Source organism: Hordeum vulgare, chromosome 7H, assembly GCF_904849725.1.
Source record: "Hordeum vulgare subsp. vulgare chromosome 7H, MorexV3_pseudomolecules_assembly, whole genome shotgun sequence".
Lineage (NCBI taxonomy): Eukaryota > Viridiplantae > Streptophyta > Magnoliopsida > Poales > Poaceae > Hordeum > Hordeum vulgare.
In genome coordinates, this window is record NC_058524.1 from 607,273,677 (window position 1) to 607,289,473 (window position 15,797).

Sequence of the window (15,797 nt, forward strand, 5' to 3'; positions counted from 1 at the left end):
TTTTTAAAATAATTGCTTGAATTGAGAAACATTCGTCGATCATGATGTCATGGAATTTTCATTCATAACAACATGATTCTCTACCATGCTCCTTCCTTCTTGACGCCAGCTCTATCTTCATAAAAAGAGGGAGCTCCTGACTATCTTGTCGCTCCAAGGAGTGACACCGGGACACCCCCAATCCTAGTAGCCAAGTTCACATGCCCAATACCACCCTATTGCCGTCACCGGTGGCCATCGGCGGTGGTGACGAATGTCGGCTCTGTGAATCAGGCGAGTGCGGCTCTACTCCTCTTTTCCATCACCCTTTACATCCCCGACCTATGCCTAGATCTGACGAGGCACCTGGTGGAGCCCAGATTTCAGGACCGAGTAATTGATCATCATTTTTTTTGTCAGAGAATAAACCTAATTACAGCAGAAATGTAAAAGATAAAACAGAGAAGCTTAGATCATTTGAGGTATTAAATGTAAATTTTGAAAACCAATTGATACGAATCATGAGTTAAGTGGAGCCCAGATTATTCCCATGGCAATCCTAGATTATTTTATCCTCGTTCTTTTTTACTTGGTCATTATGTTCCACTGATCCATGCCTTTAGAGTAAAAGCAGATTGACTATCTTGACAAAATATGCCTCATGCTAGTATGAAGCTTTGGTAATTGATGATTGAAAGGAGACTCAAAGACCAATGTCTGTCCGCCTCCTTGTTCCAACTGATTTTCTTTTCTTTCAAGTTACTTACTGCAGCAAATCAAAAATGTAACCCAACTTAAAAACTCAAAAATATAACTATGAAAAATCACCAGGTATCTCAAGGTGGAGGCAAGCATAATTCCTTGCTTTGTCCACAACAGTACACCGACATACCAACTGCGGTATGTTTTTTTTCTGTTCCCTCGGTAAAATTCCAGCTAAGATTCATATGTACCACTGAACTCCTTCAATCATAAAATTGCAAAACATGATTAGTTAGATGGAGTAGGAAGGGAAGCAGAAGAGGTAGAAACGCGAACATGTTAAACAGAGAAATGTCATAAGGTCGTCGAGTGGAGCAGCTGGTCAATTCCACCCAAGGTGAAGTGAGCTTGACTTACGAACGGCGATCGTCCTTCTCCACCCCACAAAAGGCCTTCAATGGATCACTGGACTTGTGCCCTTCGTCCGAGTGGCGGAACTTCATGTAGCCGTCCTTCCCTAGGCAGCCAAACAGCACCGACACGCGCTCACGGTTGCTCGGCGTCCTCACACATAATATTTTGGAAGTAAAAGGTAATCAGGATCAGAATGGCACATATTTTGGTTTTCTAAAAATCATATTCCACATTCCCACTTTACATGGTATGAGAGTTTGAGCAGAAACATGGGGTTAGCTCCTTGTCTACTTCAGGAATTATACACTACTTCATGAATTTGTACCAAAGGCGAGTAAAAGCATCTATTGAAGATGTATTTTTAATATCTCTTTCACAAGGGGGATATATATCCCTGCTCTTCATGCAAGAAAGATGTCCTCTTCAGGTTTTTTCCTTGACTTATTCGTTGTGCTTGTTCAGTTAAGTTATTGCAGATATCCGAGAGCAGAAAAGGTACAACAACAACCAGTATACAAGATGCATGACAGATAAAGTCTCTAGAGTTTTTCCCACACAAGAAAATAAATAATTAAATCGTTCGCACAAACTGAACATGCTAGCAATGCATATCCCATAAGCTTGGTCCAATAATGAAAAGCTTCAGCAGCAACACAGATGAGATGTGTTGCTTCAAACCAAAGAAGATCTGCTATTTATCCCTCGTCCCTTCATTCAGTATACTTGATTTTCTCACATACTCACAAGTATATGTGCTAGACATAACATCTGATGGCCACTAATTACCATGAAATTAAATGAATTTGTAACCTTTTTGTTGCTCTAGTGAACATGAAACAGGGGCAACAATTCAGAAACAACAAACTCAAACAGAGGCTTCTATGAACCGATTATCTTTCAAGGGGATACATACCTCTGGTATTGCTGCCACAGGCAACATTGGACAGCTCGACGTATGTTCACCACTCATCTTAAGGTCCTGAAAAAATTTCAAAGATGCACATCATGAACAAAGCAACCAAAAAGGATGCCAGATGCCATTCTACAAACTTTTTGTGAAAATCATAAGTTAAACACACTCAACTATCTACCACAAACCACACCTGAGTTCGACGTGACGCCTTTGGTAGCTACACGCGCACAGACAGCGCAAACATCAAAACCAGGCCGAATCAAACGAAGCTCACACCAACCTAATTCTAGAAGGCTACATAGCATTCTGAATCCTGATTACTAAACAACAATTTGTTGGGTATATTATTTAATTTGCAGGAGAGAACTTCAAGACAACACGGAATTATATGATGTACAGAGTATGTACTTATGAAGAAAAAAATAGACCATGTGGACTAAAATCTGACAATTCTGTTTCACATGTATCCCAAAGACCAAATACTCTGCATTTAACTACTGATATATCACTATTTTAATATGGTATATACAAAATAAACCTATCATGCACTTATATCATTTTAATAGGTGGATTATCAGCAAGTATGGTTTTATCAAATCAATAGTGTTTAGGAACATAAATTTTGGATAAGAAAACCTGTAATATCTGCTATATGATGTACAGAGTATGTACTTAGGAAGGAAAAAATAGACCATGTGGACTAAAATCTGACAATTCTGTTTCACATGTATCCCAAAGACCAAATACTCTGCATTTAACTACTGATAGGTCACTATTTTAATTAAAACACACGCACAAGTCTCACAAAAAAATGTGCACCGGGAAGACCTCCAGTCTAACTACAAGGTTAGTGCACATTCTTAAAAGGTTCTTATGAGGACACAATAATTAAAACACACGCACAAGTCTCACAAAAAAAATTGGGATATCTGAAGAACCAAACTGTAGTGTGCCCAGACATTGTTCTTACCAGAGGAAGACCTCCATCTGCCCTCTCTAACAGGTAGCTACAAGGTTTGAAGAACTGTCCATACTTCATCTCCCACTCCGACAGCATCGTGCAAATTCACCTTGCGCTGATGGAATCCGCCCAGTGCATGATGCCACCCCTGGTTGCATTTCACAATTGATTTCTTCAGCAGTTGCAGTCAGGGAGCTCGACGAATCATCGTATTAGCGTTCAAAATTATGGATGATTCGGATACAACACTTGTACGGTGGGAAACCCATGCCGAAGATGGAGGCGATGTCGAGATCAGAGGCTTTGAAGGTAATACCCTCGCCCAGGACACGACATGCTTCGTTGATAACCGGGAATAACACCATCTCTGCTATTGTGTTGTTGTCAAGCTTGAGCAACTGCCACCATGCACAAGAATCATGATGATTAGAAATGGCCATTGGTATTTCTGATATCTAGCAACATTTTGCATTCAACTGAAATATGGTGTGCATGGAGAGTAAGAGATCCATTCACTCCAAATACATGTATGCATAAATGGGATAATCTATCTGCCATCAATACTGAAACTTGTTTAGCTTATATCTAGTCCACCAAATAATGAGATTTCACCAAACACACCAGGTTAATTAGAAAGCTGCCTTATTTATTTGACCGTCAACACGTATTATCTACAAGTCAACACTAACCTCATAAGAACCTTTTTAAAATGTGCACCAGGAAGCATATGTTGACGTTTTATTTTTTTCTTTCACAAACCCTCAAGAAAAGACGATGTTGCTAAAGTGAAGAAAAAAGGAACGTAGGTAAAAACATTGGAAAGTGAAACCAAACCTCGGGATCCGGTGTGGCTCCGGCAATTCTCCTTGACTCCTCGACATAGTTTATGATTTCAAGATCAGGGCTCGCCTTCCTCTTATCCTCATACCTGTAAAACCCCTTTTGGAGGCTTCACGTGTGGAACAGCAACAGAAACAAGAAAAGCATACTCGCCAATGGGAACCAAGGAAACATTGCAAGTTATAAATGAATAGTTTACCTGTTCTTTTGTCTTCAATCATGAGAGGAATCAACATTGACTTGTACACCCGCTCAGGGAAGTTTTCAAGGTACTGCATGCATGTGGCTAGAGCAACTCCAAAACCAACCAAATATGTCATTCTACAGAGAAGCTCTTTAAATGAAAATGGTGCCATATTCAACATGATTTGATCAGCATAAGTGCATGAGGCAAGCGAAATGATGCTGATATTCTCACTTATGAGCATTCCCGTTTGAATCATCACAAGTGAGAGAGATTAGATACTGCCAAAGATATTTTTTGTTGTCTAAATACCTGAATGGACCAATTGGCATCCCGAATTCAGTACAAACCTGGTCGATCTTGTAAACATCCATTCCATGATCAACAAGCAAGAGTGTTGCCTGAGGAATTTAGGAAGTAGTTCAGGAATCACAACTAAGGAATTTATTCTGATTTGATTAGCATTTCCTTACGTGAAGAAGTGTGTGTCAACAATGCGGTCTTGGGAATTTGTCTTCTCCGCGATTAGGTTAAGATCAATTGTGGAAGTATTAGTGCCAAGAATACAATGGGAAGGACAGTGTTGCTCCAATTTAGTAAAAATCTGCTGCTTCAACTTCACATTCTCGACAACTGCCTGAACAAGCAGCATAAGGATAACCGGGTTAACTAAAATAGTGGAAGCGATATATTCCAGTAGGGCTCTCTCCTACCATTCTTTGCTTGATGCAACAGATGTAAGGTAATTAGATATAGAACTTGCCTCGATTGCTAAGTCTACACTCCTGAATTTATAGTAATCGAGGACACCTGTAAGAAGTGAGAGTGTCTTCTCATATTTCTCACTGGTCATTTTCCTTTCCTCACACGACTCTGCAAGTTTTCTGATCGAAGTGTTATAGTTAGGCACCCCTTCCATTTTCATGTTAGTCTGGACATCAAGATGAAAGAATATTCAGATAAGAAGTGATGAGGTAATGTTAAGCCATCATCTACCTTTGATCCTGTCAATTCCTGCGTTTAGGAATTTCTCATCCACTTCTTTGAGTATAACAGGATAATGACTTAGTATCAGCGCGGTTGCGATTCCAGAACCCATAAGTCCACCACCAACAATGGCAACTTTAGATACCTTCCTTGGCATCAAACCCAAGTCTGTGATCCCAGGAACCTACTACAATTGATATAAGACTGGCATTCTAAATTATAATGTAGTTACACTGACCTCATAAGAACCTTTTTAAAATGTGTACATAGCAAGCATATAGTGAGGTTGGATTTCCGTCATTAGCATCGAAAAATGAATCTGCATAACCATGTGTTAGATGAAAATAGTGGTCTCGAAAACCTCGACTCGGGCAGCGGCGGTGTGGTCCGTGAGGCTGAATTTCTTGACGGACGCGAAGGCGCCGAGGAGGAGGGGGTTGTCGGTGCCGAGGTCAGGCTTCTCCGGCACATACTCCACCCCCACCTGCAATAAATCCTGGCATTAGGCGCAACTCGAGCAGATTACAGGACGATGGAATCGGTGTTGGGGAACGTCGCATGGGAAACAAAAAATTTCCTACGTGCACGAAGACCTATCATGGTGATGTCCATCTACGAGAGGGGATTTCCGATCTACGTACCCTTGTAGATCACACAGCAGAAGCGTTAAGAAACGCGGTTGATGTAGTGGAACGTCCTCACGTCCCTTGATCCGCCCCGCGAACCGTCCCACGAACCGTCTCGTGATCCGTCCCACGATCCGCTCCAATCTAGTGCCGAACGGACGGCACCTCCGCGTTCAGCACACGTACAACTCGACGATTATCTCGGCCTTCTTGATCCAGCAAGAGAGACGGAGAGGTAGATGAGTTCTCCGGCACCGTGACGGCGCTCCGGAGGTTGGTGGTGATCTAATCTCAGCAGGGCTCCGCCCGAGCTCTGGAGAAACGCGATCTAGAGGAAAAACCGTGGAGGTATGTGGTCGAGCTGTCGTGGCAAAAGTTGTCTCAAATCAGCCCTAAAACCCCACTATATATAGGAGGGAGGGAGGGGAGGAGGCAGCCTCAAAACCTAAAGGTTTGGCCGAAATTGGAGGTGGAGGAGTCCTACTCCAATCCTACTTGGAGTAGGATTCCACCTTCCCACTTGGAAACTCTTTCCACCTTGTCTTTTTTCCTTCCCAAACCTTATGGGCCTTAGTGGGAACTTATTCCAGCCCAATAGGGGCTGGTTTATCTCTTCCCATAGCCCATGAGACCCCTTGGGGCGTGACACCCCTCCTGATGGTCCCCGGCACCACTCCCGGCACTCCCAGTACACTACCGATGGGCCCGAAACTTTTCCGGTAATGCACGAAAACCTTCCGGTAACCAAATGAGGTCATCCTATATATCAATCTTCGTTTCCGGACCATTCCGGAAACCCTCGTGACGTCCGTGATCTCATCCGAGACTCCAAATAACATTCGGTAACCAACCATATAACTCAAATACGCATAAAACAACGTCGAACCTTAAATGTGCAGACCCTGCGGGTTCGAGAACTATGTAGACATGACCCAAGAGACTCCTCGGTCAATATCCAATAGCGGGACCTGGATGCCCATATCGGATCCTACATATTCTACGAAGATCTTATCGTTTGAACCTCAGTGCCAAGGATACATATAATCCCGTATGTAATTCCCTTTGTCCTTCGGTATGTTACTTGCCCGAGATTCGATCGTCAGTATCCGCATACCTATTTCAATCTCGTTTACCGGCAAGTCTCTTTACTCGTTCCGTAATACAAGATCCCGCAACTTACACTAAGTCACATTGCTTGCAAGGCTTGTGTGTGATGTTGTATTACCGAGTGGGCCCCGAGATACCTCTCCGTCATACGGAGTGACAAATCCCAGTCTTGATCCATACTAACTCAACGAACACCTTCAGAGATACCTGTAGAGCATCTTTACAGTCACCCAGTTACGTTGCGATGTTTGATACACACAAAGCATTCCTCCGGTGTCAGTGAGTTATATGATCTCATGGTCATAGGAACAAATACTTGACACGCAGAAAACAGTAGCAACAAAATGACACGATCAACATGCTACGTCTATTAGTTTGGGTCTAGTCCATCACATGATTCTCCTAATGATGTGATCCCGTTATCAAGTAACAACACTTGCCTATGGCCAGGAAACCTTGACCATCTTTGATCAACGAGCTAGTCAACTAGAGGCTTACTAGGGACAGTGTTTTGTCTATGTATCCACACAAGTATTGTGTTTCCAATCAATACAATTATAGCATGGATAATAAACGATTATCTTGAACAAAGAAATATAATAATAACTAATTATTATTGCCTCTAGGGCATATTTCCAACAGTCTCCCACTTGCACTAGAGTCAATAATCTAGTGCACATCACCATGTGATTTCAACGAATCCAACACCCATATAGTTCTGGGGTCTGATCACGTCTTGCTCGTGAGAGAGGTTTTAGTCAACGGTTCTGAAACTTTCAGATCTGTGCGTTCTTTACAAATCTTTATGTCATCTTATAGATGCTGCTACTACGTGCTATTCGGAAATGCTCCAAATATCTACTCTACTATACGAATCCGTTTCACTACTCATAGTTATTCGGATTAGCGTCAAAGCTTGCATCGACGTAACCCTTTACGACGAACTCTTTAACCACCTCCATAATCGAGAAAAATTCCTTAGTCTATTTAGTTACTAAGGATAACTTTGACCGCTGATCAGTGATTCAATCTTGGATCACTCTGTGTACCTCTTAACAGACTTGCTGCAAGGCACACATCAGGTGCGGTACTCAGCATGGCATACTTTAGAGTCTACGGCTAAGGCATAGAAGACGACCTTCGTCTATTCTCTTTATTCTGCCGTGGTCGGGTTTTGAGTCTTACTCAAATTCACACCTTACAACGCAACCAAGAACTCCTTCTTTGCTGATCTATTTTGAAGTCCTTCAAAAACTTGTCAAGGCATGCATCTTGTTGAAACTTCTATTAAGCGCTTTCAATCTATCTCCATATATCTTTGATGCTCAACGTTCAAGTAGCGCAATCCAGGTATTCCTTTGAAAAACTCCTTTCAAACAACCTTGTATGCTTTACAGAAATTCTACATTACTTCTGATCCACAATATGTCAACCACATATACTTATCAGAAATTCTATAGTGCTCCCACTCACTTCTTTGGAAATACAAGTTTCTTACAAACCTTGTACAAACCCAAAATCTTTGATCATCTCATCAAAGTGTATATTCCAACTCCGAGATGCTTGCACCAGTCCATTGAAGGATCGCTGGAGCTTGCATACTTGCTAGTATCTTTAGGATTGACAAAACCTCCTGGTTGTATCACATACAATGTTTGCTCAAGGAAACCGTCGAGGAAACATTATTTTGACATCCTATGTGCAATATTTCATAAATAATGCAGCAACTACTAACATAATTTTAACAGACTTTTAGCATCGCTACGAGTGAGAAAGTCTCATCATAGTCAACTGTTTGATCTTGTCGGAAACATCTTTGCGACAAGTCGAGCTTTTCTTAATAGTGACTTATCACCATCATCGTTTGTCTTCCTTTTAAAGATCCATCTTTACTCAATAGTCCTATGACCATCAAGTAGTTCTTCCAAAGTCTACACTTTGTTTTCATACATGGATCCTCTCTCGGATTTCATGGCTTCCAGCCATTTGTCGGAATCCGGGCCCACCATTGCTTTCTGCATAACTCGTAGGTTCACTGTTGCTCAACAACATGACCTCCAAGACAGGGTTACCGTACCACTCTGCAGTAGTACGCGACCTTGTCAACCTACGAGGCCTGTAGTAACTTGATCCGATGCTCGATGATCACCATCATCAGCTTCCACTTCAATTGGTCTAGGCGCCACAGGAACAACTTCCTGTGCCCTGCTACACACTAGTTGAAGTGATGGTTCAATAACCTCATCAAGTTCTATCACCCTCCCACTGAATTCTTTCGAGAGAAACCTTTCCTCGAGAAAGGATCCGTTTCTAGAAACAAACACTTTGCTTTCGGATCTGAGATAGGAGATGTACCCAACTATTTTGGATATCCTATGAAGATGCATTTATCCGCTTTGGGTTCGAGCTTATCAGACTGAAACTTTTTCACATAAGTGTCGAAGCCCCAAACTTTCAAGAAACGACAGTTTAGATTTCTCTAAACCTCAGTCTATACTGTGTCATCTCAACGGAAATACGCGGTGCCCTATTTAAAGTGAATGTGGTTGTCTCTAATGCATAACTCATAAACGATAGTGGTAATTCCATAAGAGACATCATAGCATGCACCATACCAAATAGTGCGTGGCTATGACGTTCAGACACATCATCACACTATGATGTTCCAGGTGGCATGAACTGCGAAACAATTTCCACATTGTCTTAACTGTGTACCAAAACTCATAACTCAGATATTCATTTCTATGATCATATCGTAGACAGTTTATCCTCTTGTTACGACGAACTTCACTCCTGAAACAGAATTCAACTTTTCAATATTTCAGACTTGTGATTCATTAAGTAAATACTCTTGTATCTACTCAAATCGTCATTGAAGTAAGAACATAATGATATCTACTGCGTGCCTCAGCACCCATTGGACTGCATACATCGAAATGTATCACTTCCAACAAGTTAGTATCTTGTTTCATCTCAATGAAAACAAGGCCTTGCTCATGTGGTATGATTTGCATGTCACTAGTGATTCAAAATCAAGTGAGTATAAAGATCCATCAGCATGGAGCCTCTTCATGCAATTTATACCAACATGACTCAAGCGGCAGTGCCACAAGTAAGTGGTACTATCATCATTACCTCGTATCTTTTGGCACCAATATCATGAACATGTGTAACACTACGATCGAGATTCAATAAACCATTGAAGGTGATTATTCAAGCAAATAGAGTAACCATTATTCTCTTTAAATGAATAATCGTATTGCAATAAACACGATCCAATCATGTTCATGCTTAACGCAAGCACCAAATAACAATTATTTAGGTTTAACACCAATCCTGATGATAGAGGGAGTGTGCGACGTTTGATCATATCAACCTTGGAAACACTTCCAACACGTATTGTCACCTCGCCTTTAGCTAGTCTCCGTTTATGTCGTAGCTTTCATTTCGTGTTACTAATCACTTAGCAACCGAACCGGTATCCAATACCCTCGTGCTACTAGGAGTACTAGTAAAGTACACATCAACATCATGTATATCAAATATACTTCTTTCGATTTTTGCCAGCCTTCTTATCTACCAAGTATCTAGAGTTGCTCTGCCTCAGTGACCGTTCCCCTCATAACAGAAGCACTTAGTCCCGGGCTTGGGTTTAATCTGGGGTCTCTTCATTAGTGCAGCAACTGCTTTGCCGTTTCACAAAGTATCCCTTCTAGCCCTTGCCTTTCTCGAAACTTAGTGGTTTTACTAACCATCAACTATTGATGCTCCTTCTTGATTTCTACTTTCGCAGTGTCAAACATCGCGAATCGCTCAAGGATCATTGTATCTATCCTTGATATGTTATAGTTCATCACGAGGCTCTCACAGCTTGGTGGCAGTGACTTTGGAGAACCATCACTATCTTATCTGGAAGATCAACTCCCACTTGATTCAAGCGATTGTCATACTCAGATAATATGAGCACACGCTCAATGATTGAGCTTTTCTCCTCTACTTCGTGGACAAAGAATCTTGTCGGAGGTCTCATACCTCTTAACAAGGGCACAAGCATGAAATCACAATTTCATCTCTTTAGAACATCTCTTATGTTCCGTGACGTTTCAAAACGTCTTCGGCGCCTTGCTTCTAAGCCATTAAGTATTTTGTACTGAACTATCGTGTAGCCATCAGAAACGTGTATGTCGGATGTTCATAACATCTACAGACGACGCTCGAGGTGCAGCACACCGAGTGGTGCATTAAGGACATAAGCCTTCTGCGCAGCAACGAGGACAATCCTCGGTTTTACAGACTCAGTCTGCAAAGTTTGCTACTATCAACTTTCAACTAAATTTTCTCTAGGAACATATAAAAACAGTAGAGCTATAGCGCAAGCTACATCGTAATTCGCGAAGACCATTAGACTATGTTCATGACAATTAGTTCAATTAATCATATTACTTAAGAACTCCCACTCAAAAAGTACATCTCTCTAGTCATTTGAGTGGTACATGATCCAAATCCACTATCTCAAGTCCGATCATCACGTGAGTCGAGAATAGTTTCAGTGGTAAGCATCTCTATGCTAATCATATCAATTATACGATTCATGCTCGACCTTTCGGTCTCATGTGTTCCGAGGCCATGTCTGCACATGCTAGGCTCGTCAAGCTTAACCCGAGTGTTCCGCGTGTGCAACTGTTTTGCACCTGTTGTATGTGAACGTTGAGTCTATCACACCCGGTCATCACGTGGTGTCTCGAAATGAAGAACTGTCGCAACGGTGCACAGTCGGGGAGAACACAATTTCGTCTTGAAATTTTAGTGAGAGATCACCTCATAATGCTACCGTCGTTCTAAGCAAGATAAGGTGCATAAAGGATTAACATCACATGTAATTCATAAGTGACATGATATGGCCATCATCATGTGCTTCTTGATCTCCATCACCAAAGCACCGGCACGATCTTCTTGTCACCGGCGCCACACCATGATCTCCAACAACGTGTCGCCATCGGGGTTGTCGTGCTACTCATGCTATTACTACTAAAGCTACGTCCTAGCAATATAGTAAACGCATCTGCAAGCACAAACGTTAGTTTAAAGACAACCCTATGGCTCCTGCCGGTTGCCGTACCATCGACGTGCAAGTCGATATTTCCTATTACAACATGATCATCTCATACATCCAATATATCGCATCACATCGTTGGCCATATCACATCACAAGCATACCCTGCAAAAACAAGTTAGACGTCCTCTAATTGTTGTTGCATGTTTTACGTGGTGACCATGGGTATCTAGTAGGATCGCATCTTACTTACGCAAACACCACAACGAAGATATATGAATTGCTTAACCTCATCCAAGGACCTCCTCGGTCAAATCCGATTCAACTAAAGTTGGAGAAACCGACACTCGCCAGTCATCTTTGAGCAACGGAGTTACTCGTAGCGATGAAACCAGTCTCTCGTAAGCGTACGAGTAATGTCGGTCCGAGCCGCTTCGATCCAACAATACCGCGGAATCAAGAAAAGACAAAGGAGGGCAGCAAAACGCACATCACCGCCCACAAAAACTTTTGTGTTCTACTCGAGAAGACATCTACGCATGAACCTAGCTCTGATACCAGTGTTGGGGAACGTCGCATGGGAAACAAAAAATTTCCTACGTGCACGAAGACCTATCATGGTGATGTCCATCTACGAGAGGGGATTTCCGATCTACGTACCCTTGTAGATCACACAGCAGAAGCGTTAAGAAACGCGGTTGATGTAGTGGAACGTCCTCACGTCCCTCGATCCGCCCCGCGAACCGTCCCGTGATCCGTCCCACGATCCGCTCCAATCTAGTGCCGAACGGACGGCACCTCCGCGTTCAGCACACGTACAGCTCGACGATGATCCCGGCCTTCTTGATCCAGCAAGAGAGACGGAGATGTAGATGAGTTCTCCGGAAGCGTGACGGCGCTCCGGAGGTTGGTGGTGATCTAATCTTAGCAGGGCTCCGCCCGATCTCTGCGGAAACGCGATCTAGAGGAAAAACCGTCGAGGTATGTGGTCGGGTTGTCGTGGCAAAAGTTGTCTCAAATCAGCCCTAAAACCCCACTATATATAGGAGGGAGGGAGGGGAGGAGGCAGCCTCAAAACCTAAAGGTTTGGCCGAAATTGGAGGTGGAGGAGTCCTACTCCAATCCTACTTGGAGTAGGATTCCACCTTCCCACTTGGAAACTCTTTCCACCTTGTCTTTTTTCCTTCTCAAACCTTATGGGCCTTAGTGGGAACTTATTCCAGCCCACTAGGGGCTGGTTTATCTCTTCCCATAGCCCATGAGACCCCTTGGGGCGTGACACCCCTCCTGATGGTCCCCGGCACCCCTCCCGGCACTCCCAGTACACTATCGATGAGCCCGAAACTTTTCCGGTAATGCACGAAAACCTTCCGGTAACCAAATGAGGTCATCCTATATATCAATCTTCGTTTTTGGACCATTCCGGAAACCCTCGTGATGTCCGTGATCTCATCCGAGACTCCGAACAACATTTGGTAACCAACCATATAACTCAAATACGCATAAAACAACGTCGAACCTTAAGTGTGCAGACCCTGCGGGTTCGAGAACTATGTAGACATGACCCAAGAGACTCCTCGGTCAATATCCAACAGCGGGACCTGGATGCCCATATTGGATCCTACATATTCTACGAAGATCTTATCATTTAAACCTCAGTGCCAAGGATTCATATAATCCCGTATGTCATTCCCTTTGTCCTTCGGTATGTTACTTGCCCGAGATTCGATCGTCAGTATCCGCATACCTATTTCAATCTCGTTTACCGGCAAGTCTCTTTACTCGTTCCGTAATACAAGATCCCGCAACTTACACTAAGTCACATTGCTTGCAAGGCTTGTGTGTGATGTTGTATTACCGAGTGGGCCCCGAGATACCTCTCTGTCATACGGAGTGACAAATCCCAGTCTTGATCCATACTAACTCAACGAACACCTTCGGAGATACCTGTAGAGCATCTTTATAGTCACCCAGTTACGTTGCGACGTTTGATACACACAAAGCATTCCTCCGGTGTCAGTGAGTTATATGATCTCATGGTCATAGGAACAAATACTTGACACGCAGAAAACAGTAGCAACAAAATGACACGATCAACATGCTACGTCTATTAGTTTGGGTCTAGTCCATCACATGATTCTCCTAATGATGTGATCCCGTTATCAAGTAACAACACTTGCCTATGGCCAGGAAACCTTGACCATCTTTGATCAACGAGCTAGTCAACTAGAGGCTTACTAGGGACAGTGTTTTGTCTATGTATCCACACAAGTATTGTGTTTCCAATCAATACAATTATAGCCTGGATACTAAACGATTATCATGAACAAAGAAATATAATAATAACTAATTATTATTGCCTCTAGGGCATATTTCCAACAATCGGAGCTCGCCTGGGGGTGGGGGTCGGGTTCGGGGCGGGCGCTCTCCTCGGAACCCTCGTCGGCCCCTACATTGGCGCCCGCGGCCCTGCTCTTCATGTCCCGACGGCAGCGTCGGCGGCGGGGGTGGCCGCGCCTGGTGTGCTGCGCCTTCAGGCTCTCCGCGTCCGCCACGGAAGATCCGCGTGTGGCGCGCGTCCACCGACGACCCCGCCATGCACAAGCGCGTCGGCTCGCTCTCGAAGCTCGGGGACTTTCTCACGAGATCCGTCAGGCCGTCGCACTACATCGAGATGCGCCGCTGGCACAGCTCCGTCTGGCTACGGCACTTCGACGCTGTCTCGTGCCTCAGCCTCGACGCCAACGTCGGGCTGCTCTACTCCGGGTCGTTCTCCTTCCTCTCTCTGGTGGGATGATTTTTCGCAGGAGAGAGACCAGATCGGGAACGAGGGGTGGGGAGAGGTGGGGTGGGAAACGTGGCAGTTTTTTTTATGTGGGAGGGGGAAGTCGAACGAAGGGAGGTGGGATCGAGAGGTCGAACCATCGGTTTGGTCGAACCATCACGACGACGGCAGATCCCCTTTAATAGTAGAGATATCTGGTGTTAAAGCTAGCATGTTCAGGTACTTTAGAAATGTAGCAGTTCATTTGTAAACAGGTATATTGCCATGTTTATTTCTATTTTCTAATCTATATATAAACAGGTATAAACCATGTTATCTCGAGCTAAAGCTAGCATGTACAGCTACACCAGCTACGAGTTTCCTCAAATTTTGTGTACTATTAACTTTCTATTTTTGCATTTGCCAATATTTATCCTTTTTTGTTGTCAGTTGAATAAAAATTACTCCTTTCGAGTTCAAAAAGGCAACTACGTGTACCTATGTTCTTTGAATTAAAATTGTTCCATTAGCTTCTACTTTATTTCAGGTTTGGTTGTACTAAAAGACAAATGCAGAGATCTTTTTTACCAATTGTTATGACCATGTGTTTACTAAAAGACAATTAGTTTATGTAACTTACCAATTCATTGTCGCCAATGCCAGAAGTGTTTATACTATTTCGTTAGAAAAAATGCTTTGTAATGTTGCTATTACATTTTTTTATGTCAATGCCATTTGAGAGTGTTTTATTTGATGATAACAACATGAATTTTTTAAGAGTCTAATTAGTACAATTGCCTAATATTTTTCCAAATATTATTTAAATGTTTAAAAATCATTAGATTGTATAAACTATGGACATATGGAATCTATGGGTGTGTAGTTCTCCATAATTCTGTTCGTATATAAGCTCATGTATTTTTTGCCTTTTTGTAAACCATTTTGCGTATATTTCAAATAATGTAGATATTACACAAATGAACATTTTGAATCATCTGATGATTTAATATGGTGGCGATTCTACTTTTCCATGTCAAATAATTCATAGATTTTGGTAAACATGTTGTCATCATAGTACAGTTTAATTAGGTTATCGTCGCTCTTTCTCAATGCAAACAAAAACCAAAATAAATGAGGTGCGTGTCTTTAAAACCACGTGATCAAATATTTTCAACCTATGGCTCAATTATTTTATAGTAGGTCAACTGTTTCTTTGATGTTTTTATATGTTCCAATGGCTACTAATAAATTATGTTCGTTTTGTGTC

General features: G+C 42.6%; 1 pseudogene; it reads right to left on the reverse strand.

Annotated features, from left to right (window-relative positions):
* Positions 1-915: 915 nt before the first annotated feature.
* Positions 916-14,246, reverse strand: LOC123409477 (annotated as a pseudogene).
* Positions 14,247-15,797: the final 1,551 nt, after the last annotated feature.